The sequence below is a fragment of the Triticum aestivum genome, chromosome 1D, assembly GCF_018294505.1.
Source record: "Triticum aestivum cultivar Chinese Spring chromosome 1D, IWGSC CS RefSeq v2.1, whole genome shotgun sequence".
Taxonomy (NCBI): Eukaryota; Viridiplantae; Streptophyta; class Magnoliopsida; order Poales; family Poaceae; genus Triticum; species Triticum aestivum.
In genome coordinates this window covers 347,304,613-347,331,191 of record NC_057796.1, presented here as the reverse complement: position 1 = coordinate 347,331,191, position 26,579 = coordinate 347,304,613, and positions in this window count along the sequence as shown.

The following is a 26,579-nucleotide window of genomic DNA, read 5'->3' as shown; positions in this document are numbered from 1 at the left end:
ATACCTCAACCGCCGTTGGGTCATCTGGACACCAGGACGAGACCAAGGAGTGAGGGGCTATGTGGCCAGTTAGGCTCCTAAGTCGCGATGCTCAGGAGTCCCCCTTGACGCTCAAACAGCCTTCGTACCTTTTCCCTCGCCGAGGCACCGCTCGGGAGGGGCGCGTGACGACCAGGTCCGGGGGACCTGGCAGGGCGACATACGCTTGGGCGTGACCCAGCGCAGCCCCCGTGCCCAGCCCCCTCGCGTGACTTTCCCGAGGGGAGGTGTTGCGACGGGGCTAGACACTGAGCACAAGGGCTCCCTGAGGTTGATGCAGCCAAGGGGCCGCCCTCAGTTGTTTATCACCAGCGTGGAGCATGGCGCTTCCGCACTTGCACGGGCATAACCGCTCCTCGGTAGTGTCGACGGCCAGCATGGAGCATGGTCCTTCGACTGGTGCGTGGGAGGGGACTCCCTACTGCGGAGAGCCCCCGGGGCGTGTACAGCCCCGCCCTGACACGTGGCTATCACGGCAGGGCTAGACGAGGTGTGTCTGGGCACCCGTGAGCCAGCGCGGGAATCACGAGGCCCTACCTCAAGGCGGGTTGCGCCTGGTCTTGGTTCTTGATGGCTGTGGTGTTCCTGCGAGATGGTTAGACAACCTGCACTGAACGAATCTCCTGAGGTTATCACATGAGAAGGCCAAGCACCAACGACCCTAGAAGGTGACGTGAACGGGACCGGCCCACCAGACAGAGCACAACCGTTGGGTTTATCGACGCTGTAGGGACGGGCCCACGCACAAACGCCATGCCTAGCCTTCTTATGCGAAGGATCCTGAAGAAAGACGATCGGCGCGCGGCTCCCGTGATGGGCGATAATCAAGTAGGTGATAGCCATAGGTAAATTGCGCATGGAAAGCAAACTAGCTTAGGTAAATGCAAGAACAATACATGCCACTGGGTCGGACCCGAGCGGCTTGGGGATGGCGCAGCCCGAGGGGCGCCCCCAGCAGAGTAAGCTAAAGATGCAAAAGGGGTACATGCCACAGGGGCGGACCCACGCGGCATGGGAATGATGCAGCCCGTGGGGCGCTCCCAGCTAAATAGACTTGGAAAATGTCACCTGGTTCCATTGTCGAAGGGGTGTTGGGGTAGTTGAAGGTGCGCGGTGAAGGGGTTGCTCCTCACGAGCCACCAGGGCCCTGAGCCTCGGGAGGCTCTGGGGGCCCAGGCGGTTCCTTGAGGACCGTCTCCATCTCCGCTGGTTGACGAGGCCGCGTGATGACTGGCCTCCTGAGCCGCCAGGACGCTCCGAATGGCATGTGAACGTAGCTGTGAGGTGGGCCCTCGCAGCATCCCATGCGCGAAGGCCAAAACAGCTCCTGAGATGCGGCCCTGTTGAGCCCTGGGATGTCGATGCGGACGCGCAGCCCGCCATCCTCGCCTGGATGAGGAGTCGCGCCAGGTGAGCGGCGATCATCGCGCATGGCTCTTGCATCTTGAAGCTCTTGGGTAGTTTGGGTGATGAAGCCTTGAGCGCCAGGCGCTCCTTGCCTGGTGCCCTCCTGAGGGTAACGGGCTGCGAAGCACGCCTTCATGTGGTGCCCGAGCGCCTCCCTCGTTGTGTTGGCTAGGTCCGAGGCCCTCCAGAAGAGAGCCCCTGAGCCCTGCCCAAGGAGGACGCCGGGCGTGCCTTACTATGCGCGGGAGGGAGGTGCCCCATCTGAGGGCGCAGGTCTTGGGGTGGTGCTGCTGGTGACGCCGCTCTCCTGAGGCCCTGTATGGAGCAGTTTCTTCTTCTTATTGGGTATGGCCTCAGGCGGGTGCAGGATTCCTTCGTGGTCAGGGTCGTCGATTGCTGCGGCCTGGAAGGCGCACTCAAGGGAGCACACCGCATCCTTGTCCTCACAGGCGACCATGATGACACTGTCAGTCCCTGGCATCTTGAGGACGTTGTAGCCGTGGTGGGTCACCACGATGAACTTGCCCAGTGCTGGGTACCCGAGGATCGCGTTGTAGGGCAGATGAATGTTGGCGACATCGAAGTCGATGAGCTTGGTGTGGTAGTTGTCGCGCCCACCGAAGGTGACAGGGAGGCGGACCTGCCCAATCGGGGTGGTGGAACCATCGGTCACTCCTGAGAAAGGCTTGGTTGGTTGTAGCTGGTCGTAAGGTACTTGAAGGCGATCGAACATGTCGATTGACTAGACGTTGAGCCCTCCTCCTCCATCGATGAGGGTCTTGGTGACTTGGACGTTGCTGATGATTGGAGAGCAGAGCATTGGGAGAGCGCCAGCGGTCGCAGCGCACTTGAGCTGGTCTGCCGAGCTGAAAGTGATGGCGTACTTGGACCACCTGAGCGGGCGTGTGGCCTCGAGCCTGTGAAGGACTACGTCCACCTCGCGAGCAAACTGCTTGAAGATACGCTGAGACGCTGGGGCTTGGGCTCCGCCCAAGATGTAGGCGATGGCACGCGGTTCCTGGAAGCCCCCAGCCCCCTCGTCTTGATGGTGGTCGTCGTTCCTTCTGGGCGGTGGTGGTAGCGGAGGAAGACCACCGTTGCCCTGAGGACGGTCCTCGCGAGGCTGATCCCTCCAGGCTTCCTCACGAGGCTGATCCTGCCAGCGGTCCTCACGAGGCCGGTCACGCCACTCCTGGCGGGGGCCACGGTCATCCCAGCGTCCTCCGCCGCGCCCTCCTCCTCAGCCGTAGCCCCGGTCGTTGCGCTCGGGGCGTCAACCCAAGCGTCCTTCTCGAATGGCCCAGAGCTCTTGACAGTCATTGGTGTTGTGGCTATGTACGTTGTGGAAGGCGCAGAACGGTCGGCTGCTCCTGGACGATTCGGTATGGTCCCAGCCGCGCTTCGTGTCCGGCTCCGCCGCGAGCACGGCCACTCCCTTGTGCTTCACGTCCTTGGCCTTGGCTTTCTTCTCCTCCAAGTCAGTAGCTGGGAGCTCAAGGAGGGAAAGGCGCCCTTCCTCAGCTCTCGCGCACTTGGTCGCCAGGTTGAACAGCTCCAGAGCCATGCACAACTCCTCATGGATGGCGAGCTCCTCCTTCATCTTGACGTCACGGACGCCATCAGAAAACGCCGAAATGATGGCCTCGTCCGTCACCTTGGGGATCTTGACGCGAACGCTGTTGAAGCGCTGGATGTACTTCTGCAAGGTCTCTCCGGGCTGTTGCTTGATGCGGGTGGAAGTTGGCGACAAAGCGGTCACGCATCTCACTTCAGGAGGAGATCGAGCCCGGGGGCAGGTTCAGGAACCACGAGCGAGCACCGTCCTTGAGAGCCATGGGGAACCAGTTCACCATGACTTTCTTGTCACCGTTGGCCGCCTCGATGCTCAGCTCATAGAGCTACAAGAACTCCGCAGGGTCGGGGGTGCCATCGTAGCGAGGAGGCTGATCCGGCTTGAACTTGCCTGGCCAGAAGACGGCCGTGGCCACTGGGGCCCGCTGCGGGGGCGGAGCTTGATCTTGGTGTCCCCACGCTGCCACGACAGGTGGCGCGTGGCCCTGCCACGGCAAGCGATCCTGACGTGGTGGTGCTGGGAGCGGTGAAGCGATTTCGTGCGGTTGGGGAACTTCTTGGCAGCTTCCTTCTTCTCGCGCGGGCACCCGGCGCGGTGGGTCTCGCCGGGGGACCACACGCCTTGGCGCCAGAACGCTGTCTTAGTGCGGAGGTGGTGGAGGCGCTTCACAAGCCGCGTCGCCCGCTGTAACACCCACGATGCGGCTATATCTCCCACGTGTCGAGGCATGACTTAGAGGCATAACCGCATTGTATGTTTTGTCGCAAGAAGGGTCATCTTCACACAATCCCATGTAATGAACAAGAATGGGATAAAGAGAGTTGGCTTACAATCGCCACTTCACACAATACTTAAATAAATCATACATCAATCAGAGTACACACATAGACCGACTACGGTCAAAGACAAAAGAAAAGAAGATAACCCAATTGCTAGATCCCCGATCATCCCAACTGGGCTCCACTACTGATCAACAGGAAACGAAACATAGTAACGACCAAGGTCCTCGTCGAACTCCCATTTGATTTTGGTAGCATCACCTAAACTGGTATCATCGGCACCTGCGACTGTTTGGAAGTATCCGTGAGTCACGAGGACTCAGCAATCTCACACCCGCGAGATCAAGACTATTTAAGCTTATAGGTAGGACGGGGTAATGAGGTAGAGCTGCAGCAAGCACTAAGCAAATATGGTGGCTAACATACGCAAATAAGAGCGAGAAGAGAAGCAACGGAACGGTCGAGAAGCTAGAAATGATCAAGAGGTGATCCTGAACTCCTACTTACATCAAACATAACCCAAGGACCGTGTTCACTTCCCGGACTCCGCCGAAAAGAGACCATCACTGCTACACACGCGGTTGATGCATTTTAATTAAGTCAAGTGTCAAGTTCTCTACAACCGGACATTAACAAATTCCCATCTGCCACATAACCGCGGGCACGGCTTTCGAAAGATAATACCCTGCAGGGGTGTCCCAACTTAGCCCATTATAAGCTCTCACGGTCAACGAAGGATATTCCTTCTCCCGGGAAGACCCGATCAGTCTCGGAATCCCGGTTTACAAGACATTTCGACAATGGTAAAACAAAACCAGCAAAGCCGCCCGATGTGCCGACAAATCCCGATAGGAGCTGCACATATCTCGTTCTCAGGGCACACCGGATGAGACATCCTACGAGTAAAACCAGCCCTCAAGTTTCCCTAAGGTGGCCCCGTAGTCTACTCGGTTCGGACCAACACTCGAAGGAGCACTGGCCCGGGGGGGTTAAATAAAGATGACCATCGGGCTCCGGAAACCCAAGGGAAAAAGGCTTAGGTAGACAAAAGGTAAAACCAAGGTTGGGCCTTGCTAGAGGAGTTTTATTCAAAGCAAACTGTCAAGGGGGTCCCATAAATCACCCAACCGCGTAAGGAACGCAAAATCAAGGAACATAACACCGGTATGACGGAAACTAGGGCGGCAAGAGTGGAACAAAACACCAGGCATAAGGCCGAGCCTTCCACCCTTTACCAAGTATATAGATGCATTAACTAGATGAGAGATATTGTGATATCCCAACATAAACATGTTCCGGCATGGAGCAATCTTCAACTTCACCTGCAACTAGCAACGCTATAAGAAGGGCTGAGCAAAAGCGGTAACTTAGCCAAACAATGGTTTGCTAGGAAAGGTGGGTTAGAGGCTTGGCATGGCAATATGGGAGGCATGATATAGCAAGTGGTAGGTAGCGCGGCATAGCAATAGAGCGAACAACTAGCAAGCAAAGATAGAAGTGATTTCGGGGGTATGGTCATCTTTCCTGAGATCCCGCCAGGAAGAAGAACGAGTCCATGAAGAAGACAAACGGACAAAGTCAAACGAATCCTCACAAACGCGACGGTATCGGAACTAACCCGAAGAAGCAACACCGAAAAGAAGCAAACAACATGGTAAACAACCATCACATAAACATGGCATGATGCACAATCAAGTATGATGCATGTCTGGTTTAAAGAGGCATGGCATGGCAAAGTGCAACAAACAACACTACAAGTTAAGTGGAGCTCAATATGCAACGAGTTACATATTGACGAAACACCACATGACTTATTTAGTTCTCTCCCGTTTATGTACTCAACAATATTAAATGTTGATTAACATGGCAAGAGGTTAAGCATAAGTAAACTAACTATTTAGGCAAGTTTAAATAAGGCCGGAACAACAAATAACAATTCTGGAAATTCCTCATATGCATATTTTGGAATTGGTACTGTTCTGTCCTAAAGCATATTTTATTGTTGTTAAACATGCAAGATAGGTGCACCATGTTAAACTAGGCATTTTTCTACCCCATTTACATATAAAGAACATTTAATTTGGAGTTATGGTTAATTAGTTATGAAATAAATCATTTTAACATGGCATTTATGCAAAATTAAATAAACAGCAAGTTTAAACATTTTAAACATGGATGAGAGCATCATATTATGAAACTAGATGAAATTCTAGACATTTTTCATATATAAAGTTTTTACATATGATGCACGGTTGTTGAATTATTAAATGCATGAACATGGAGGGTTTTTCTGTAAAATAGTAAATCCTGGGGTAATTGATTAAATCCGTCCAGAGGAAAAAAACACTATACGGGCCGAAACTGGCTAGCCCAACAGTGCACAGTGGGGGGTTAGGGCGGCTGCTCACAGTGGGCTGGCAGAGCTGGGTTCGCGCGGATGGGCCGAGGGGAGGCTGGATTGGATCGGGCAAGATCCCGAGGAAGGAGGAGCCTTGTCCTTGCACACTGGTTGGCCTGGTGGAGAGATCGAGGAGAGGCGGGTAGGGTGGCGGCGGTGGAGAGGATTTGGATGGATTGGACAGGCTAGGGCTAGGGTTTGACTGCCTATATATGTACGAAATGGGTGATGATTTGGATCCTCCGATCACGATAGAACGGTCCAGAATAAAAAAAGGTTAGGGAGCCCAATTAAGAAAACGGAGATGTTATATAGATGTTTGGGGATAATCCGGACCCAACGGTGATGACTGAGCAGGTCAGGTTCGGGGAAATCTCAGACGTGCGCGAGGAGGTCAGTGCACTGTGCAGAAAGGGCCAAACGGCCGGACCACAAAAGAATGGCTAGACTGAGAAAGGTCAACGGAGGCGATGAAGAAGCGGCAACTACGAACGAACTATGAGTTTTATGAAAACATGCGGATGCAATGCGGATGATGCGATGATGAATGCAACAAACAAATAAATCACACGACAACAACGAAATAACTGGAAGGCTTTTGGAGCGTCGGTCTTGGGGCATTACAACACTCCACCACTACGACAGGATCTCGTCCCGAGATCTAGGATGGCACCGGAGAGAAACAGAAGAGGAAGAGGTAAAACAAAGTTGCTTCTTTGACAAACGAGTGAAACCAAAGAACCTTGAGAGGTCGCAAAGCTTGAAGAAATGACACGACGGAGGTGAACAAAATTTAAAACACTCCGTTCAGCAAGAGGAACAAGGAACATTACAAGAACCTTTTAGGTTGAAAGACATGCAAATAAGAGCTTCACGAACGAAAAGAATATGACCACCTCGGTATAATGAGATAGCCAAGGAACAAGAATGACAGAATTTGGACAGCACTCTGGTTGAACATAGAGGTGTTGTGATCAACACTACTAGTTGGAATTGCTTCTACCCATTTAGTAACATAGTCAACAGCAACCAAAATATGTTTATACCCATTAGAGGAAGGAAAAGGTCCCATGTAATCAAATCCCCAAACATTAAATGGTTCAACGGCAAGTGAATGATTCATAGGCATTTCTTGACGCTTACCGATATTACCTATTCTTTGGCATTCATCACAAGATGAGACATACTTACGAGCATCCTTGAAGGGAGTAGGCCAATAAAATCCAGATTGCAATACCTTATGAGCAATTCTATCTCCAGCATGATGGCATGTGGGTCATCCCAAAAGTAATGTCTTAAATCATAGAAGAATTTTTTTCTTTTGCTGGTAAGTAAAGCTAGGTGGCAAATATTTAGCAACAATGTAATTAGCATAGTCAGTATACCAAGGAGTACTATTAGCAACATTTATTGCAGCTAACTGCTCATTAGGAAAACTATCATCAATAGGGGTTGGGTCATCAAGCACATTTTGAAGCCTAGCCAAGTTATCGGCCACGGGTTTCTCAGCTCCTTTTCTATCAATGATATGTAAATCAAATTCTTGTAACAAGAGAACCCAACGAATAAGTCTTGGTTTAGCATCTTTCTTTTCCATAAGATATTTAATAGCAGCATGGTATGTGTGAACAGTTACTTTAGAATCAACAATATAAGGTCTAAACTTATCACGAGCAAACACCACTGCTAAGAATTCTTTTTCAGTAGTAGCATAATTTCTTTGAGCACTGCCTAGAGTTTTACTAGCATAATGAATAACATTCAATTTCTTATCAACTCTTTGTCCTAGAACATCACCCATAGCATAATCACTAGCATCACACATGATTTCAAAAGGTAAGTTCCAATCAGGTGGTTGAACAATAGGTGCAGAGATTAAAGCTTTCTTGAGTGTTTCAAAGGCTTCTAAATAATCATCATAAAAAACAAAAGGAATATCCTTTTGCAAAAGATTAGTGAGAGGCCTGGAAATTTTAGAAAAATCTCTAATAAACATCCTATAAAACCAGCATGACCTAGGAAACTACGAATACCTTTGATGTCTTTAGGACATGGCATTTTCTCAATTGCATCAACCTTAGCTTGGTCCACTTCAATACCTCTTTCAGAAATTTTATGACCCAAGACTATGCCTTCATTAACCATAAAGTGACACTTCTCCCAATTCAAGACAAGATTTGTTTGTTCACATCTCTGCAAAACTCGATCAAGATTGCTTAAACAATCATCAAAAGACTTCCCATAAACAGAGAAGTCATCCATGAAAACCTCAACAATCTTTTCACAAAAGTCAGAGAATATAGCAGTCATACATCTTTGAAAGGTAGCAGGTGCATTACATAAACCAAAAGGCATACGTCTATAAGCATAGGTTCCAAACGGACAAGTAAAAGTGGTCTTTTCTTGATTCGGTTGAGAAACGGGTATTTCTGAAAAGCCAGAATATCCATCAAGGAAGCGAAAGTGTGTGTGCTTAGATAATCTTTCAAGCATTTGGTCAATAAAAGGCAAAGGGTAATGATCTTTTCTAGTAGCTTTGTTTAATTTTCTGAAATCAATTACCATTCTATAGCCTGTGACAATTCTTTGTGGAATAAGCTCATTCTTAGCACTAGGAACAACAGTTATACCTCCTTTCTTAGGCACACAATGAACAGGACTTACCCATCTACTATCAGCTATAGGATAGATTATACCTGCTTGCAGAAGTTTTAATATTTCCGTTCTTACCACCTCTTTCATCTTCAGATTTAACCGACATTGGTGATCAACAACTGGTTTAGCATCAGGTTCCATATTAATTTTGTGCTGACATAGAGTGGGACTAATGCCCTTTAAATCATCAAGAGTATATCCAATAGCAGCTCGGTGCTTCCTTAGAACTTTCAATAATCTTTCTTCTTCATGTTCTGAAAGGTTAGCACTAATAATAACAGGATATATCTTCTTTTCATCAAGATAAGCATATTTCAAAGCGTCTGGCAATTGTTTTAATTCAAACACAGGATCACCTTTAGGTGGAGGAGGATCTCCTATAGTTTCAATTGGCAAATTGTGTTTAAGTAGAGGACGTTGTTCAAAGAAAATCTTATCTATTTCATTTCTTTCATGCATATGTAAATCATATTCATGGTCTAACAAATATTGTTCTAAAAGATCAGTAGGTGGCACAGCAATAGAAGCAAGACCAATCAATTCATCCTTACTAGGTAGTTCTTTTTCATGATGATTTCTACTAAACTTGGAAAAATTAAACTCATGAGACTCATCACCAAAACTAACACCGATAGTTTGTTTCTTGCAATCTATCTTAGCATTAACTTTATTCAAGAAAGGTCTACCAAAAATAATGGGACAGAAGTCATCTTGTGGGGAACCAAGAAAATCAGTCGGGTATTTCATTTTCCCACTCAAGACTTCAACATCTCTAATAATCCCAAAAGGTGATATGGTTGAAGGAAATATGCCCTAGAGGCAATAATAAAGTTATTATTTATTTCCTTATTTCATGATAAATGTTTATTATTCATGCTAGAATTGTATTAACCGGAAACTTAGTACATGTGTGGATACATAGACAAACGGAGTGTCACTAGTATGCCTCTACTTGACTAGCCCGTTGAATCAAAGATGGTTAAGTTTCCTAGCCATAGACATTAGTTGTCATTTGATTAACGAGATCACATCATTAGATAATGATGTGATTGACTTGACCCATTCTGTTAGCTTAGCACTTGATCGTTTAGTATATTGCTATTGCTTTCTTAATGACTTATACATGTTCCTATGACTATGAGATTATGCAACTCCCGGATACCGGAGGAACACTTTGTGTGCTACCAAACATCACAACATAACTGGGTGATTATAAAGGTGCTCTACAGGTGTCTCCGATGGTACTTGCTGAGTTGGCATAGATCGAGATTAGTATTTGTCACTCTGATTGTCGGAGAGGTATCTCTGGGCCCTCTCGGTAATGCACATCACTATAAGCCTTGCAAGCAAAATAATGAGTTAGTTCCGGGATGATGCATTACGGAACGAGTAAAAAGACTTGCCGGTAACGAGATTGAACTAGGTATGGTGATACCGACGATCGAATCTCGGGTAAGTAACATACTCATGACAAAGGGAACAACGTATGTTGTTATGCGGTTTGACCGATAAAGATCTTCATAGAATATGTAGGAGCCAATATGAGCATCCAGGTTCCGCTATTGGTTATTGACCGGAGACGTGTCTCGGTCATGTCTACATAGTTCTCGAACCTGTAGGGTCCGCACACTTAACGTTTGGTGACGGTCGATATTATGAGTTTATGTGATTTGATGTACCGAAGGTTGTTCGGAGTCCCGGATGAGATCACAGACATGATGAGGAGTCTCGAAATGGTCGAGACGTAAAGATCGATATATTAGAAGGCTATATTCGGACATCGGAAAGGTTCTGAGTGGTTCGGGTATTTATCAGAGTACCGGAGAGTTACGGGAATTCCCCAGGGAGTGTAATGGGCCTATTGGGCCTAAGTGGAGAAGAGGAGGGGCGGCCAGGGCAGGCCGCGCGCCCCCTCCCCCTCTAGTCAGAATTGGACAAGGAGGGGGTCGGCGCCCCCCTTTCCTTCCCTCTCTCCTACTCCTACTCTTGGAAGGGTTGGGGTCCTTCTCCCTGTGGGAGTAGGACTCCCCTTGGGGCGCGCCTAGGAGGGCCGGCCCCTCCCCCTCCTCCACTCCTTTATATACGGGGGAGGGGGCACCCCATAGACACACAAGTTGATCAGTTGATTGATACGTCTCCAATGTATCTATAATTTTTGATTGCTCCATGCTATATTATTTTCTATTTTGGATGATTAATGGGCTTTGTTATACACTTTTGTATTATTTTTGGGACTAACCTATTAACCAGACGCCCAGCCCAAATTGCTGTTTTTTGCCTATTTCAGAGTTTCGCAGAAAAAGAATATCAAACAGAGTCCAAACAGAATCAAACCTTCGGGAACGTGATTTTCGGAACAAACGTGATCCAGAGGACTTGGGGTCTACGTAAAGTAATGAATGAGGAGAGCACGAGGTAGGGGGCGCGCCTACCCCCCCAGGCGAGCCCTCCACCCTCGTGGGCCCATGTTGCTCCACCGACGTACTTCTTCCTCCTATATATTCCTATGTACCCCCAAACCATCAGAAGCATCCACGAAAACCTAATTCCACCGCCGCAACCTTCTGTACCCGTGAGATCCCATCTTGGGGCCTTTTCCGGCGTCCTGCCAGAGGGGGCATTGATCACGGAGAGCTTCTACATCAACACCATAACCTCTCCGATGATGTGTTAGTAGTTCACCCTCGGGGCTGAGGGTATGTACCAGTAGCTATGTGTTTGATCTCTCTCTCTCTCATGTTCTTGATTTGGCACAATCTTGATGTATCGTGAGCTTTGCTATTATAGTTGGATCTTATGATGTTTCTCCCCCTCTACTCTCTTGTAATGGATTGAGTTTTCCCTTTAAAGTTATCTTATCGGATTGAGTCTTTAAGGATTTGAGAACACTTGATGTATGTCTTGCGTGGGATACCCGTGGTGACAATGGGGTATTCTATTGATTCACTTGATGTATGTTTTGGTGATCAACTTGCGGGTTCCGTGCCCTTGGGAATCTATGCATAGGGGTTGGCACACGTTTTCGTCTTGACTCTCTGGTAGAAACTTTGGGGCACTCTTTGAAGTACTTTGTGTTGGTTGAATAGATGAATCTGAGATTGTGTGATGCATATCATATAATCATGCCCACGGATACTTGAGGTGACATTGGAGTATCTAGGTGACATTAGGGTTTTGGTTGATTTGTGTCTTAAGGTGTTATTCTAGTACGAACTCTATGATAGATCGAACGGAAAGAATAGCTTCATGTTATTTTACTACGGACTCTTGAATAAATCGATCAGAAAGGATAACTTTGAGGTGGTTTCGTACCCTACCATAATCTCTTCGTTTGTTCTCCGCTATTAGTGAATTTGGAGTGACTCTTTGTTGCATGTTAAGGGATAGTTATATGATCCAATTATGTTATTATTGTTGAGAGAACTTGCACTAGTGAAAGTATGAACCCTAGGCCTTGTTTCCTAGCATTGCAATACCGTTTACGCTCACTTTTATCTCTTGTTACCTTGCTGTTTTTATATTTTCATATTACAAAAACCTATATCTACCATCCATATTGCACTTGTATCACCATCTCTTCGCCGAACTAGTGCACCTATACAATTTACCATTGCATTGGGTGTGTTGGGGACACAAGAGACTCTTTGTTATTTGGTTGCAGGGTTGCTTGAGAGAGACCATCTTCATCCTACGCCTCCCACGGATTGATAAACCTTAGGTCATCCACTTGAGGGAAATTTGCTACTGTCCTACAAACCTCTGCACTCAGAGGCCCTACAACGTCTACAAGAAGAAGGTTGCGTAGTAGACGTCAAGCTCTTTTCTGGCGCCATTGCCGGGGAGGTGAGTGCTTGAAGGTATATCTTTAGATCTTGCAATCGAATGTTTTAGTTTCTTGTTTTATCACTAGTTTAGTTTATAAAAGAAAACTACCGAAAAAAAGGAATTGAGTTTGTCTCATACGCTTCATCTTTTTAATATCTTTCGTGAGAATGATGGAACGGAAAATTGTGCCAAAGTGTTAGAAGAAGAATGCATTAAAATGATTGGCACTAAATCTTTGAATGATGAGAATGATTGTAATGTTGTTAGTATGAACTCTTTGAATATCCATGGTACTAATGATGATTGCACTATTCATGATGAAAATGTTTCCTATAAGCATGTCGATTTCTGTGGAGTGCATAGAGTTTGCAAATACATACCAAAAAGGGAAGATAGATTTGTAAGAGGCACAAGCACTTAGAAACTAAATGGTTGCAAGAAAGGCTAGATGATTGTGCTGAAATATTCAATATTTTTCCCCATCCTTGTGAACTTTGCAACGAACATGGTCATTTAAAGCTTCAATGCTATTTGTTTCATGATCAAAACGTGTCCAAAAATTCTGATAACTTGATTACCCTTGAGCATCATAAAGAGCTTAGTCTTCTTTTGGGGTATGAAGAAATGAAACATATAACTGAGGGTATTCCGAAATTTAATCTTGATAAATTTCTTGATTTTGATCTAGAGGAAATTTATATGTATTGTGCGGTGAATTGCATTGAAAATCCTTATATTGCCAATTACATAAAGAAAAGAAATAGAATATGAAGAGAATACTAATGAAAGGGAAGAGGCTTCCCAATATCCTCCTATTATTTCCTATGGTGAATCAGGCAACGAGGAGGAGCCTTCTATTCAGCCAATCTCATCAATAAGGAGCTCAAAAGGGAGAGTTAAACCCACACATGATGTGAAGAAGAAAAAGAAAAGACAGAGAAGCAAAGGTAGAAAGGTATCCCGCCCAAATGATGTTTCTCCTATTACTCATTGTGATCGTGATAATTGCTACACTATTGGTTCTATCCATACTATTAATGATGAGTGTGATTATACTTACGATATGAAAAGGCCCAAGCTTGGGGATGCTATGTTTGATGAGAATGACAAGTTTGAGAATATATTTTCTGAAATTAATGTTTGTCCCAAGCTTGGGGAGGCTATGTTTAATGAAGATGATGCTATTAGCCTCCCAAGTTTTGATATGCAAATTTGTTATGATGTTAGCATGCCTCCTACTTATGATGACTATATTGATGAAAGTGGGTTTGGAAGAGTGTCAACTTTAGGAAGTAATGATCCCACTATTTTGGAGGGTTTTGAATCTTATAATATTTATGAAAGTGGATTTGGAGAGGTCATGACTTTATTTAGTGATGAATCCACTATTTCGGAAGAGGTTTCAATTGATTATGATGAGAACAAAGTTGCTACTTATGATGATTATTGTGATGAAACTTATGCTATAAATAGTAGTGATGATTATATTGATAAAACTTGTCATGATTATGATTACCCTTTTTCTGAACATTACTCCTTTAATGTGGAAACAATTTATAGTATTCGAGTTTCTTATGATACTCCCACTATTCCGAATGAGAAGAATTTTGCTTATGTGGAGAGTAATAAAATTTCTATGCTTGTGCATCATGAAAATAATGATTTATGTGCTGGTTATATTGTTGAATTCATTCATGATGCTACTAAAAATTATTATGAGGGAGGAACATATGCTTGTAGAAATTGCAATAATATCAAGTTTCCCCTCTATGTGTTGAAAATCTTGAGGCTATGCTTGTTTTCCTTTCCTACGCTAGTTGATTCTTGTTCCCATAAGTTGTTTGCTCACAAAATCCCTATGCATAGGAAGTGGGTTAGACTTAAATGTGCTAGTCATATTCTTCATGATGCTCTCTTTATGTTTCAATTCTTATCTTTTATGTGAGCATCATTGAAATCATCATGCCTAGCTAGGGGCGTTAAACGTTAGCGCTTGTTGGGAGGCAACCCAATTTTATTTTTGTTCCTTAATTTTTTTCCTATTTAGTAATGAATAAATCATCTAGCCTCTGGTTAGATGTGGTTTTATGTTTATTTAGTGTTTGTGCCAAGTAAGACCTATAGGATCTTCTTGGATGATAATTATTTGATCTTGCTGAAAAAGACATAAACTTTCTGCTCACGAAAACAATTGTTAAAAATCACCAGAACGTGATAAAATATTTATTACAATTGCAGCAGATCATTAAACAAATTGTCTAGGTCTTCCTATTTTGGTATATTTTTTTGAGTTCCAGAAGTTTGCATTAGTTACAGAATACTACAGACTATTCTGTTTTTGACAGATTCTGTTTTTCGTGTGTTGTTTGCTTATTTTGATGAATCTATGGCTAGTAAAATAGTTTATAAACCATAGAGAAGTCGGAATACAGTAGGTTTAACACCAATATAAATAAAGAATGAGTTCATTACAGTACCTTGAAGTGGTGTTTTGTTTTCTTTCGCTAACGGAGCTTACGAGATTTTTTGTTGAGTTTTGTGTTGTGAAGTTTTCAAGTTTTGGGTAAAAGATTTGATGGATTATGGAACAAGGAGTGGCAAGAGGCTAAGCTTGGGGTTGCCCAAGGCACCCCAAGATAATCTAAGGACACCAAAAAGGCAAAGATTGGGGATGCCCCGGAAGGCATCACCTCTTTCGTCTTCATCCATCGGTAACTTTACTTGGAGCTATATTTTTATTCACCACATGATAAGTGTTTTGTTTGCAGCGTCTTGTATGATTTGAGTCTTTGCTTTTTATTTTACCACAATCATCCTTTCTGTACACACCTTTTGAGAGAGACACACATGATTCGAAATTTATTAGAATACTCTATCTGCTTCACTTATATCTTTTGAGCTATATAGTTTTTGCTCTAGTGCTTCACTTATATCTTTTAGAGCATGGCGGTGGATTTTGTTTTATAGAAACTATTATTCTCTCATGCTTCACGTATATTATTTTGAGAGTCTTAAACAACATGGTAATTTGCTTAAATTGGGAAATTAGTCCTAATATGCTAGGTATTCAAGACTAGTAAAAACTTTTTTATGAGTGTGTTGAATACTAAGAGAAGTTTGATGATTGATGATTGTTTTGAGATATGGAGTGTCGGCGTCAAAAACGGCGGATCTCGGGTAGGGGGTCCCGAACTATGCGTCTAAGGCGGATGGTAACAGGAGGCAGGGGACACAATGTTTACCAAGGTTCGGGCCCTATCGATGGAGGTAATACCCTACTTCCTGCTTGATTGATCTTGATGATATGAGTATTACAAGAGTTGATCTACCACGAGATCGTAGAGGCTAAACCCTAGAAGCTAGCCTATGATTATGATTGTTGTCCTACGGACTAAACCCTCCGGTTTATATAGACACCGAAGGGGGCTAGGGTTACACAGAGTCGGTTACAAGGGAGGAGATCTACATATCCGATTTGCCAAGCTTGCCTTCCACGCAAAGGAGAGTCCCATCCGGACACAGGACGAAGTCTTCAATCTTGTATCTTCATAGTCCAACACTCCGGCCAAACTATATAGTCCGGCAGTCCGAGGACCCCCTAATCCAGGACTCCCTCAGTAGCCCCTAAACCAGGCTTCAATGATGATGAGTCCGGCGCGCAGATTGTCTTCGGCATTGCAAGGCGGGTTCTTCCTCCGAATACTCCATAGAAGATTTTGAACACAAGGATCGTGTCTGGCTCTGCAAAACAAATTCCACATACCACCGTAGAGAGTATAATATTCCACAAATCCAATCTGCTAAAAAGTTTCACAGCGTGACATCACGCCACGGCCCGGTCATTATTCGAACCGTTTTTCTCAACCAGCCTGCCACTGCACATGTTGCGAGGCGGTTTCGTTGGCACGTCTTATCGAAGCAGAGATCGTGTTCCCCTTATCTCGGGATTCTCATCAATACGGGTGTGGGTAACCCAACCGTGCCATCAATTACGGCGCTCGGGGAATAAGCGAGTTTACCAGGCAAGTGGGGAGGCGCAGAATCCATGCTGCCTTTATAAAGGGATAAGGACTCCCTTTCGCACCCATGCTTTCTTCTTCCCGATCCATTCCCCTTCGCTCGAGCTCCAGCGCCCAAGCGTTCATCTTCTCTGCCCACAAAGGCCTTCCGAAAATGTCTGGATCCGGAGCAGGAGGTAAGTGGATGGCCTCTACCGTCCGGGAGAAGGATATCAAAAAGCTTCGGGAGGCCGGGTACCTGGCCAAGAAAATCAGCCACCGTCTCCCGACGGCGGGACAGATCGTCCCTACTCCGGAACCCAACGAGAGGGTTGTATTCCTCCCTCACTTTGTCCGCGGGCTAGGGTTTCCCCTCCACCCGTTCGTTCGCGGCATCATGTATTATTACGGGATCGATCTTCACGATCTGTCCCCCAATTCCTTCCTCAACATCTCGACATTCATCGTCGTGTGCGAGGCTTTTCTCCGCATCTCGCCACATTTCGGCTTATGGCTGAAGATTTTTAATGTGAAGCCCAAGGTAGTGGGCGGCGAGCACGCCGAGTGCAGGGGTGCTATGGTGAGCAAGATGCCCAACGTCACATGGCCAACAGGCACCTTTAATGATTCCGCCAAGGAGTGACAACAGCAGTGGTTTTACATCACCGAGCCGCGCGGCACGGAATGGGCCGCGACTCCCGAGTTTCGATCCGAAGCCCCTCTGCGGCTTACATCCTGGGTCAAGAAGGGCCTGAACTGGTCTTCGTCCGACAAACTGTCGGTGCTCCAGATGCGCGTTAAAGATATGGAAGACAAGAACATCGAACTTGTCAATGTAGTCCAGGTGATGTTAGTTCGCCGGATCCTACCTTGTCAACACCGGACTTGCAATCTATGGGAATTCGATCCGGCCAAGCACCAAACCCTGCGAGAGTTCTTTGACTCCTCGTACAAAGACATCTAGAAGGTGCTTTTTAAGTCTGGCAAATCATGGTCGGACTCAGCCGAGGACCGCGGGTACCAACTCTCCCACCCTGCAAGCTCGGTAAGTCATCATACATTTTATTCGCATAACCCAAAGGAAATGCTTAATGTGTTTTCCACAACTCTCCTAGGGTTGGACGAAGAAGGTGGAGCGGATCCATTGTCCGGCCCCGCTGCCCGAAGAACCGGCCGTCCCACTTCTGATGTAGATGCTGGTCCCGGCGCCTGACAAGGTGCCGAAGAAGACGGTCGAGAAGGAGGCCAAAAAGACCCGGGGCGGCCTTCGTTGTTGTGGCACTTTAGAGACAATATCTGAAGGCTCCAATGCCCATTCCGCCTCTGAAGAGGACGAGGAGGAGGAGGAAGATGAATCTCCCGCGGGGGGAAGAAAGAAGAGGGCGGCCTCCGCAGACTTGGAGGCCGAGTCGCCTAAAAGTGGAAAAGCTCCTCTTCCGGAAGAGTCCACTTCCGCCGCCGACAGTGGCCCGACGTGGGATCCCAGTGCCCAGCCCCTGGTGAACTCGTGAGTATATAAAGTCTGAATACGTTTATGCGTCCAGACTCATCATGGCATAATATTTTAACCTGAGCCATATTTTTTGTAGTCCGACGAGGTCCCGTACCAAACAATCCTCATCAGAGGATTCGCTGAGCTTGGATGCTATGGAGAGCGGGACGCCCCCGAAGGCCCCTTCCCCCAAACAGGTGAATAACACCGAGGCTTCGTCCTAGAAGGACCTAGGGCAAGGAGGTAAGGAAAAGATCGTGAAGGCGGCGCCTGGAGGTCAAACTTCAGGGGCCGGACACATGGGGGAGAAGATTCCCATGGGAGTTGACGGAGGGGACCATCTGGAATTCGGCTCCTAGCCGGATGCAATTCCGGAGACCAATACAGCTCCAGAATCAAGCAGGCGGCCTCCTTCAGCTGGAGGGGGCGTACCTGTTCCACCGGCAACCTCTGTCCAACCAGAGGTGTCGGATGCTTTGTTGGCGGCGCTAAAGAGCGCCTCCATCGTCGATGAACACCGTGCCCTTATGGGTGCGGTGATTGAGAAGATTCAGTCTGCTGAGAGTGGACTGAATGAAGCCTGTATCAGCCTTATAAAAGGTTTTGAGGTATGTTTTAAGAGGTTTCGAAGAGTGTCATGGTATGGATAGTAGCCCCTGATACACTGTTCGGTGAAAGAAAGAACCGGACAGAGGATCAAATTTATGTTCGCAGGAAGACTCACTTGATGACATCTATCTCTCTTTTTTATAAGCAGGCGTCTGTAGCGGCTGCCGCCTCTCATACTGCGGAGGTCTCCGGACTGAATCAAAGTCTGGTGCGGGCTAAAGAAGAACTTGGCCAGTTGAAAATGCAGTTGGGAGATAAACAAGGTATGCGCAAGGATTGTTCGCGTTTATTGCGAACGAATTTTCCGTATGATAAAATATGTTTCATGATTTGCGCTAGGGATGATGACTGAAGTCGAGGCTCTTAAGAAGGCTGTGGTCGAAGCCGAGGAAATGGCAACCGCAGAGCAGGCTCTTCGTGAGAAGCAAGAGGCCAGGGTTATTGAAGCTGAGTAGGAGCTTCAAGAGGCCGTGAACAAATGCGAGACCTTGGAGCAGAGTTTAACGGAGAAAGAATCCGAACTCACCAAGGCTCATCAGGCCACGAGCGATGCCCGGGGGGAAACCCAAAGCGCCCTGCAGGAAATCCAAGAAGCGAGGAAGATCGCGGCGGGTAAGGCTTTTTTTACATGTAAAGCAAATATTTGAGGAGAAAATTATGTTTCTAATTTTGAATTCGGATTTCTCCAGGGGTATTTGCGGAGCTGCCCCGCAGGATATCGAATGCCGCCCAATTCTACCGAGCCGAAGAAAGGAACACTGCGGATAAGCTCTTCTGGTCGCAGTATTTGGCACCGAATTATCCGGTGCCTTTTGTCGATCAACTGAAACAGCTGATCGAACTGCATAAGGCGGCGGAACTAGCCATGAAGGATTTGATTATCCGGCTATGGCTTGCCGAGCCGATTCCGAGCAGCTACTTCGGGCTCGTGAAGCGGCTTGTGAGTGCCTGCCCTCGGCTTGACGTCATCAAGCGGTCGGTCTGTATAGAGGGTGCGTGAATGGCCTTCGCCCGCGCAAAGGTGCACTGGGGGAAGATGGATGCTGAAAAGCTGATGACCGAAGGACCTCCAGAGGGGAAGGAGCACCGCAAGCCCGAATTATATTATGAGAGTGTCCTGAAAGGATCCTACCTCGCAGCGGAACTATGCACCAAGGACATTATATTTCCATGAATGCAAATCATGTTGTCCTTTGTAATGTTTGAACAAGGTCATTTATATTATTTATTGCCTGTTATACAAAAGTTTATCCTCCTGCGTGACCGTTTTATATATTAATCCTGAGAGTTGGCCAGTCGTCGGCTTCTGCCCCCACGTAAGAAGTACGGGGCTATTCGGGATAAACCTGATCACTCTTTATCCCAGTTTTGGGTCCTTCGAAGGAGGTGTTCAGCACAACGAACCAGGCAATCGGACTATAGGGCTTTATCACTCTCACTTAGCCATATGAGCTTTAGGAAGGTAGGTGCAGCCCCTGGTGTTGGGAAGACCGCACGAGGGGCTCTATAAGCACCTGATCGGAAGAAAAACCGATCCATCCCACGCTGCATTGGTTATGGCATTATGCGGGAGAAATCCTTAAAGATTTTACAACCTCTCGAACAGCTGACCAACTCTCGCCGTATCATGACAGTCAGTTTTCGGCTTTCTCTACTGAGGTGCTCGTCCGAAAGAACCGGGACACAATCGCAGTAGTTCACCCGGTGCTACCTTAGCCGATATAGCGGAACGTAAGGTACCAAAACATGGGAGCCAGACAAACCGAACTATTGACCCAAGACATGATTCAGAGTTGATGCATATAATGCTATAGGTTCGGGGTGCCGAACTTCCGTGAAGGTGTTCGGACTTTATTGCCGTATTATGGGTAGAATGAAGCCCCTGGCATGTTTTAAGGCATATCGCGGTGTACGGATGCCACTTGACAAAAGAATTTTAGTAAGAAATAACAGCAGGCAAGCGTCATATAAATCCACATGTTGTATTTGAATAGTACGTCGATGCGCATGAGTACAGGTAATGTTATAAAAAGGAAATATGACTGTGGAACCTGCTGAGACCAGGGGGGAAGAAGCTGTGTGCGGATCCGGAGTATAGTCGGATGGTCATTGCAGGGAATATCTAAGGATTCCCTTGTGCGTTCGAGCTGCCTCCATATCGCCCATCCTGGTCGGCGCAAAGGTGAACCTGCAAAGGAAATGTAAGAAATGTTTGTGTGCCGGAGAGCGGTTGAGCCGCTGTGTGCGGCCTGTCCTGGCCTTCGCCGGAATGTTTAATTGCGCTCTGGACGAGCCGGGTTATCCTGCCGCGAAGTAGTTCGGAGTGCTTTGGCGGTGTCCGGGAGTCTGGCCGTCGACTCAAGGTTCGGCTGCAAGGTGCTGCTCGTTGCTTCTGCTGTTAAGGCAGCGGTGTACTCGTTGGTGCCGAAGGAAAGTTCGGCCTTGCCCTTAACCATGATGACGCCGCGTGGGCCGGGCATCTTTAGCTTACGGTAGGAATAATGTGGCACCGCGTTGAATCGAGCGAACGCGGTTCGTCCGAGTAGTGCCTGATAATCACTGAGGGAAGGGACAATTTCAAAGATTAACTCCTCGGTATGGTAAGTGTCTGGTGATCTGAAGACTACCTCAAGGGCGATGGAGCCGGTACAGCTGGCTTCCACACCTGGTATAATGCCTCTGAAAGTGGCTTTAGTGGCTTTGATCACCGAATGGTCGATGCCCATCTTGCGCACTGTGTCCTGGTAAAGCAGGTTTAGACTGCTGCCTCCGTCCATAAGGACTCGTGTGAGGTGGAACCCGTCAATTATTAGGTCGAGCACTAGTGCGGCTGGATTGCCCTGATTGGCATTAACCGGACGATCCGTGCGGTTGAACGTGACCGACCCTAGTTTATATTGTGGGACGACTAGTTCCGTTAAGTCGGCATCCCTAAGGGTGCGCATCTGGTCCGGGTTGGGAATGTGGGTGTTGTTTACCACGTTCACCATTTGGATTTGCGGGGGAAATTTCTTTTGCCCTCCTGTATTTGGTGATCTAGGCTCTTCGTCGCCATCATCGCTTTGGGACGCCCCCATCTTTGTTTTTGGCGCCTGCCCTGCCGGCTTGTTTGAAGACCCAGCATTCTCTATTGGTACGGGTGGCTGGCGTTCCTGGGGTGCCATGAATTTGGCATTGGCGGTCGAGTATGCGGTCCAGACTGGACGAACCCGAATTGTTATTTTTGAGTGGCCCTTTCCGCTCACCGGACTTAGAGCCACTAAATCCGGCATTAACTGTCGTATCTTTGGTGTTTTCACCATATTTGCGGCGCTTGTTTTTGTTGCGTCGGGGTTTGCCGTTGCTATCTCTGGCCTCTGATGTGCCAGGGTTGCTTGCTGTGTCATTGCTACAGGCCAACCAGTTATCCTCGCCCGCGCAAAAGTGGGTCATGAGTGTCGTGAGGGCTGCCATGGATTTTGGCTTCTCCTAGCCGAGATGTCGGGCGAGCCACTCGTCACGGATGTTATGTTTGAAGGCTGCTAGGGCTTCGGCATCCGGACAATCGACAATTTGGTTCTTTTTAGTTAGGAACCGAGTCAAGAATTTCCTGGCCGACTCTCCGGGCTGTTGTATTATGTGACTTAAATCATCAGCATCCGGTGGTCGCACATAAGTGCCCTGGAAGTTGTCCAGGAATGCGTCTGCCAGGTTCTCCCAACTTCCGACGGAGTTTGTCGGCAGGCTATTCAGCCAATGCCGAGCTGGCCCTTTGAGTTTTAGTGGGAGATACTTGATGGCGTGTAGATCGTCCCCGCGGGCCATGTGAATGTGGCGGAAGAAGTCTTCTATCCATACCGCGGGGTCTGTAGTACCATCATATGATTCAATGTTCACGGGTTTAAAACCTTCTGGGAATTCATGATCCATCACTTCATCAGTGAAGCATAGGGGGATGTGCAGCGCCTCTGTGCCGGGCTATGTCACGACGAAGTTCATACGAGTTTTGTCTGCTGTATTCGGCCCGGCCGGATTTGCTTTTAGTGTACCCGGCGTGACGATCATCGTCACGTGCTGGGGCGCGCCCCCGTGATCCGTAGATTGATCTTTTATGTCCTGCTTTGTTTTCCAATATGTCTCGCAGGTCATGCGTGTTGCCCAGGGCCTTGGTGTTTTTGTTTAATCGGCGACGGGGTGCGGGCTGGACTTCGGCTTGACATGCCGTTTTTCTTTGGCCACGAGGTGGCCGGTCCGCCGCATCATACGCTGGAAGCGTAGGCTTTAATGCTTCCTCCTCGAGTTGGGGTAGCAACCCGCGCTTTGGGTAACTTTTGGTTGGGCGTTCGAGTTCGTATTCCACGGCCGCCAGGACCTCAGTCCATCTATCTGCTAGCAGAACTTGGTCAGCTTGAAGCTGTTGTTAATTTTTCTTCAGGCTTTTTGCTGTGGCTATAAGCTGGCGCTTGAAGCGCTCCTGCTCGATGGGATCCTCAGGCACGATAAACTCTTCGTCGCCGAGGCTCACCTCGTCTTCGGAGAGAGGCATGTAATTGTCATCCTCTAATTCTCCGTCTGCTGCCTGTTCCTTAGGGCTAGCTTGCCCATCCTCTGGCTCGAAATCTGGCTGGAGAGGGTTGTCTTCGTCTTCGGCACTATCCGCAGCGTCATTGTCTCTTGTGCCGGTATCGCTGCTTTTGCTATGGCGGGGCTTAGAGCGGCGCTGATTACACCGGTGCTTAGATTTCTTTTCGGGGGATTATCCTCCGTTGCCTTATGGCCATCGCTTTCTTTGGGGGTGTCCACCATGTATATATCATATAAGGAGGTGGCAGTCTAGCGCCCTGTGGGCGGTGGTTCCTGTTCTTCTCCTACATCGTTGTCCATGCCGTCAATGTCTTCGGAGCCGAAATCAAGCATGTCGGTTAAATCATCGACAGTAGCTATTAAGTGGGTGGTGGGTGGGGAACGAATTTCTTCGTCGTTCGTATCCCACTCAAGCCGGACACAGTTCGGCCAAGGGCCTACTGACAAGGAGAGATACCTTAATGAATTTAGCACGTCGCCCAAGGGCGAGTGCTGAAAGATATCCGCGGAGGAAAACTCCATGATCGGCGCCCAATCGGATTTGATAGGCACGGACGCAGGCGGTTCGGAGCCCATGGCCGGGGACGAATCCAAGGATCCGGCAACACATGTCTTGTAGGAGGTGAAGTCAGTATTCGGCTCTATCGCCACTGAGTGTGCGGCCTCCGTGGTAGGGTCCATCCACCCGTCCTCGGACGGCGCAATCTGCTCCGGATTGAGGGCCGAAGTAGCCACAGGTGTGATTTTCCGAACACCGTCCGACGGCAGAGCTAAGTCATGCTTGTCGTGACTTTGCGGCGCGCCTGACATGGGCTCAAATCCGTCAAAGATCAAGTCTCCGCGGATCTCGACAGTGTAGTTTAAGCTTCCAAACCTGACCTTACGGCCAGGGGCGTAGCTCTCGATCTGCTCTAGATGGCCAACGGAGTTGGCCCGCAGTACGAAGCCGCCGAATATGAAGATCTGTCCGGGGAGAAAAGCCTCAGCCTGGATCGCATCGTTGCTGATGATCGAAGGAGCCATCAAGCCTTTATCGCGATGGCACGGTGGAACTCTCAATGAAAGCACCAATGTCGGTGTCAAAACCGGCGGATCTCGGGTAGGGGGTCCCGAACTGTGCGTCTAAGGCGGATGGTAACAGGAGGCGGGGGACACAATGTTTACCCAGGTTCAGGCCCTCTCGATGGAGGTAATACCCTACTTCCTGCTTGATTGATCTTGATGATATGAGTATTACAAGAGTTGATCTACCACGAGATCATAGAGGCTAAACCCTAGAAGCTAGCCTATGATTATGATTGTTGTCCTACGGACTAGACCCTCCGGTTTATATAGACACCGAAGGGGGCTAGGGTTACACAGAGTTGGTTACAAGGGAGGAGATCTACATATCTGATTTGCCAAGCTTGCCTTCCACGCAAAGGAGAGTCCCATCCGGACACGGGACGAAGTCTTCAATCTTTTATCTTCATAGTCCAACAGTTCGGCCAAAGTATATAGTCCGGCAGTCCGAGGACCCCCTGATCCAGGACTCCCTCATGGAGGTAGTGATATTAAAGTTGTGCTAGTTGAGTAGTTGTGAATTTGAGAAATACTTGTGTTGAAGTTTGCAAGTCTCGTAGCATGCACGTATGGTAAACGTTATGTAACAAATTTGAAACATGAGGTGTTCTTTGATTGTCCTCCTTATGAGTGGCGGTCGGGGACGAGCGATGGTCTTTTCCTAGCAATCTATCCCCCTAGGAGCATGCGCGTAGTGCTTGGTTTTTGATGACTTGTAGATTTTTGCAATAAGTATGTGAGTTCTTTATGACTAATGTTGAGTCCATGTATTATACGCACTCTTACCCTTCCATCATTGCTAGCCTCTTCGGTACCATGCATTGCCCTTTCTCACCTTGAGAGTTGGTGCAAATTTCGCCGCTGCATCCAAACCCCATGATATGATACGCTCTATCACACATAAACCTCCTTATATATTCCTCAAAACAGCCACCATACCTACCTATTATGGCATTTCCATAGCCATTCCAAGATATATTGCTATGCAACTTTCCACCGTTCCGTTATCATGACACGTTCATCATTGTCATATTGCTTTGCATGATCATGTAGTTGACATCGTATTTGTGGCAAAGCCACCGTTCATAATTTTTCATACATGTCACTCTTGATTCATTGCCCATCCCGGTACACCGCCGGAGGCATTCATATAGAGTCATACTTTGTTCTAGTATTGAGTTGTAATCATTGAGTTGTAAATAAATAGAAGTGTGATGATCATCATTCATAGAGCATTGTCCCAAAAAAGAGAGAGAAGAAAGGCCAAATAAAAAAAAAGGAAGGCCCAAAAAAAAGAAAATAAAAAGGGACAATGCTACTATCCTTTTTTCCACACTTGTGCTTCAATGTAGCACCATTATCTTCATGATAGAGAGTCTCTTGTTTTGTCACTTTCATATACTAGTGGGAATTTTTCATTATAGAACTTGTCTTGTATATTCCAACAATGGGCTTCCTCAAATGCCCTAGGTCTTTGTAACACCACGCATGTAACTTGCCATATTTGTAACTCCGACTCTTGCCATTTTCGGCTATGTGTTATGTTTTTCCTCCATTGTCGGGTTTTGTCATTCGTTTTGTATTTTGTCATGTCATGCATTTTATTTTCATGTCATCATGTGCATTGCATTTGCATACGTGTTCGTCTCATGCATCCGAGCATTTTCCCCGTTGTCCGTTTTCCAATCCGGCGCTCCTATCTCCTCCGGTGCACCCCTTTTGTTTTCTTTCGTGTGCGTGTGTCAAACTTTCTCGGAATGGACCGAGGCTTGTCATGTGGTCTTAATATACCACCCGGAGACTACCGGTCAAGTTTCGTTCCATTCGGAGGTCGTTTGGTACTCCATCGGTTAACCGGGCATCCGCAAAGTCCATTTGAGTGTCCAGCAAAAACGCCCTCTAAAACCAGCCCAAAACCCACCAAACTCTCTTCCATGCTCTAGGTCGTCCGATCACGATCGTGTGGGCGAAAACCACACCTCATTTGGAGCCTCCTAGGTCCCTCTACCAATAAATAGGTGGGCATCCCGAAAAACGGATTCGCAGACGAACCCTAGATTTTTTCCCACAGCGCCGCCGGACGTGTCCGCCCGCGCCGGACAATGTCCGCCGCCGCGCCCCGGCGAATCCGCCGCCGCCACGTGGCGTGCGCCTCCACCGCGCCGCCGGCCCGCTCCCG